This window comes from Lactuca virosa, chromosome 9, assembly GCF_052849685.1.
Source record: "Lactuca virosa cultivar CGN04683 chromosome 9, Lactuca_virosa_CGN04683_v6, whole genome shotgun sequence".
NCBI lineage: Eukaryota > Viridiplantae > Streptophyta > Magnoliopsida > Asterales > Asteraceae > Lactuca > Lactuca virosa.
The window spans coordinates 112,553,155-112,557,627 of record NC_136434.1 but is presented as its reverse complement, the minus strand read 5'-3'; positions in this window follow the sequence as shown (position 1 = coordinate 112,557,627).

Below are 4,473 nucleotides of genomic sequence, written 5' to 3'. Positions count from 1 at the left end.
TTCGATATGAATCTACCGATGAATAAATTGTGGAAGAAGAAACCCTTGAAGAATAAGATGTTGATGAAGAACATTTAGCGGAAGATGTGATTCTGGGACTTCAAGCTATCGAGGAACCACCTACCAAAGTCCTTTCGAAAGCAGAGAATATGACATGGTCCTCAGTTTTTTGGCCATCATATTTATCCGAAGCCTTCAAAAGGAGCCGATACAGGGATAAGGTCAAAACCAAGCTAACAATTGATGCCTTCCGAGCCACTCAACCAACGCTTCCTCCAATTCCTACTCTGAGGATTGTCCAAATAGATGAAGGTTCTCCCACTAGGAAACCTAATGAGATCCCTAAAGAGTCTCTGGTTCCTCCTCCATTCGAGATATTCATTACCAAATTTGGTCAACAAATCATCTCCTTCATCTCATCTCAAGTTGATCCATTCACAGATAAAGGCAAACAAATAGCCACTGATTCTGACAGCCCAATGAAGTCGTTGTCTGAGGGCTAGTAAAAGGATCAATTGGAAGAAGGCATTCAGATTCAAGCTCTCAAGGATAATCCAAATGCGATGTTGGGCATTTATCCTCTCTTTCGAGAATGTATTATTCATTATCTACATTTTGTTCCATTCATGTATTTTGATCTCCCAACTCAAGATGTTGATCAACTGGAATTACCAATCTCTCCACATGGATGCTATTATATCAAGTTCTCACCCATGCATCCAACTGATGATCGTTAAATAATCATCCGAACTGAGCGTGAGAGATTGAGAACTTTTTACTCTACCAACGCCCGTCCAAAAAGAGAAGTATGGGCTCGGAATCGAATTACCAAGATAGTTGGTCATGGTAGAAAAGTCCAAAGCAAGTTTGATGTTGAGTATATTATGTACAAGTACTTCATTTCTCGGAACAAGGAATCCACCATCATAATCATAGATTAAGACTTTACTTCAATGAATCCAAATGGCATTCTTGTCGTAGCTGCTCACCTCAGAGATCGTTAAACAAATAAATCAAGCATTAGAGCGTACAACTCTATTATCTGGTTTTTGAAGGACTATATCACTGAATTATTTCGATTGGACGCGGAGTTCGTTTATCTCATCGGAACAAAAAACCTTTTGGCCAAGATCTTTACCGATCTTCATGAAGCCCAAATCTTAGACGAAGGAGTGACTGAAGAACCAAACCATGGTTATGTCTACCTCAAGAAGCAGACCAATAAAAAGGAATTTTTCATAGTGCTTGACAAACATCTCATTCCTCCCAATATTCTTCAAAATTTCATTAAAAATTTTGCCAAGAGTGATTCTTCCGAATACATCAACAAGAAATTTATTGAGCATCTCCAAAGGTACATTGAAGTCCGAATCTGGCTCCATAGTGCCTGCTTGTTTGTCCTTGATGAAGCGAAGTAATAAGTTGGATGATTGCAAAGGTCACTTGGGGGGAGGTTGTTAGAACATGAAAGTGACCTCATGCAATCCGAAGTGAAGGGGGTCTGAGATGATGAGTCCCAAAATGAAGACAAGTCTGAAGTAGAAGATATGTCAGAGATGCATCTTAGAGATAGAATGTTTCTAATTCTATAATATGCTTTTATTGTTCTAAGTATTATTATTTTTTGTTCTTATTGTTTGATAGTATAGTACATGGGACAAGATCAATAGAAGTGGTTGTGTCAGTTTGTTGATCTTAAGATGTTTCTTAGTCTATGCAATTTATAATATTTGTCTTGTAGTCACTCATTGGCTATTTAACGAGTAGTAACCTTTGAATTAAGTTTATGAGTGCAACATACACCTTTCTCATCAATATCAAGAATCATTCAGTCAATCATTCTCTCTAAGATTCTTATTGTTCTTGAATATCTTTACATAGTTCATACTTATTATTTATTCACTTTGACAACCTCGTTGAACGTCTTAATTCCGAGACAAGACCGGTTTACCAGACTTTACTGGATCCTTATTATTATCATACATTAATCTTAAATTAGTTCAAGGTTTGAGTTTTCAAACATTGTCCGTGCAAATCCTTGCTTTCACACACCACAACATAATGGTGTATCTAAAAGGAGGAATTAGACATTACTTGATATGGTTTGATCCATGATGGGCAGAATTAGTCTCCTTTTATCATTTTGGAGTTATGTCTTACCCACCACATCCCGTATCTTGATTATGGAATCAACTAAAAAGGAAGATAAGACACCTTATAAGATATGGTATGAAAAAGTTCCATCCTTATCTTATATGAAAGTTTGGGGTTGTGAAGCTTATGTTAGACAAGAAACATCAAGCAAACTCGAACCTAGGTCTACCAAATTCATCTTTATAGGATATCCTAAATATTACTTAGGATATTACTTCTACATCCCTATTGAGAACAAGATCTTAATTTCATGAAATGTTGAATTCTTAGAAAACAAGTTTCTAATGGATGAAACAAGCGGGAGGCGTGTGGAACTTGAAGAAGATCAAGAAATACAACCCAATGCAACTCAAGTTGGCACTAGTATTGAACAAGAGGTTGTTGAAGATGAAGATATTGTTTTTCTTCAAGTTACTGAAACAAAAGGTTTTCATAAATCCGGTAAAACTCCTCATGAACCCGAGAGATATGGATTTCTCATTGACGAATGCTTCATGATCATGAATCCTGATGATCCCATCAGCTATTGATATGTAATGACAGATCTTGAATCTGAAAAATGGCTTGAGTCCATAAATTCATAGATGCAATCCATGAGAGAAAACCATTTCTAGGATTTGCTTGAACTTCCTCCCCATTGTAAGACTATTGGGAGTAAGTAGGTCTTGAACAAGAAGAGTGACATGGATGAAAATTTACATGAATTTAAAGCAAGACTTGTTGCCAAAGGATTCACTCAAACCCAAGGAGTTGATTATGATGAAACACTTTTTCCATTCCCTATGATTAAATATGTTAGGATACTTTTTTCCATATTTTCGTATTATGAAGATGTGATATGGAAAATGGATGTCAAAACTTCTTTTCTAAATGAACACTTGGAAGAAGATGTTTATATGGTTTTGTCGGAAGCTTTTGTTGATCAAAGGCATCCTAATAAAGTGTGTAAGCTGAAAAGATGCATTTATGGGTTAAAACAAGCATCTCGAAATTGGAATTATCGTTTCGATGAAGAAATCACAAAGTATGGTTTTTATCATAAACAAGGATGAATCTTGTGCTTACATGAAAACTACTGGGAGCTTGATGACCTTCCTAGTCCTATATGTGGATGACATACTTATCATGGGAACTTACTTTCTGAATTTTCAAGGTGTAAAGTATTGGCTTGGAAAGTGTTTTTTAATGATGGATATAAGGGAGTCGACATACATTCTTGGTATTAAAATCTACAGAGATAGAACAAAATGATTAATAGGTTTAATACAAAGTAGATATATTGAGAAAGTTTTGAAGCGGTTCAAGATGGAAAACTCTAAGAGAGGATATGTACCAATGATACATGGCATAATACTAAGTTTATCTCAATGTCCTAGCATAAAGGTTGAGCTAGACAAGATGAAAGATATTCCACGTGCTTTTCTAGTTGGATCCATTATGTATGCTATGAATTGGACTAGACTATGTCTTTTTTGTGCTATGAGCATGACAAGCAGGTATCAATAAAATCTAGGAGAGAGTCATTGGATGGCTATAAAGAACATCGTTAAGTAATTACGAAGAACTAAAGATGTGTTTCTCGACTATGGAGGTGTGCAAGAAAATCTTAGTGTAAAGTGTTACAATGATGCATCTTTCACAACAGATTGAGATGATTGTAAGTCACAATCATGATATGTGTTTGTTGTCAATGGGGGTGAATTTTATTGGAAAAGCTCCAAGAAAAGTGTTGTAGAGCAGTCCACTACAGAGTCAGAATACATGACTGCTATAGAAGCTGCACAAGAAGCTGCTTAACTACGTTCGTGATGAAGTTGGAAATAATCGTAGGTTTAACTACGTTCGTGATGAAGTTGGAAATAATGAAATCGGTATCGCAAAGTACAAACATATCAAAATTTGGGGGACCCATTCACGAAGCCTCTTCCTCAAGAAAAGTTTCAAGGTCGTGCTCAGGGAATCAGACTTCATTGTTCTAGTGAATGGATTTGATCTTTGTTTTGGTATTGAAGATTAGAACTATGTAAAACATCAACTAATGTAATGATTATCATATATACAAAATATGATCTTTTTTATTAATTACTTATTTGAGTTATATTTTAACATGTTTAATCCTTGACTAAATTTATTCACTCTAAAATCCATAGAAAGTTATTATTGTGGGAACAATGATGAAGTAAAACTAATATGAATTGGATTGGTTGACAACGTGTTGTAACCAGGTTCATATGTTCTTGCTAGAGAACAAGTATCAGATAGACCCGTTCAAGATCACTGTAACGCTTGGTTCAGGTATAATTCATTTCTCAAAAATAT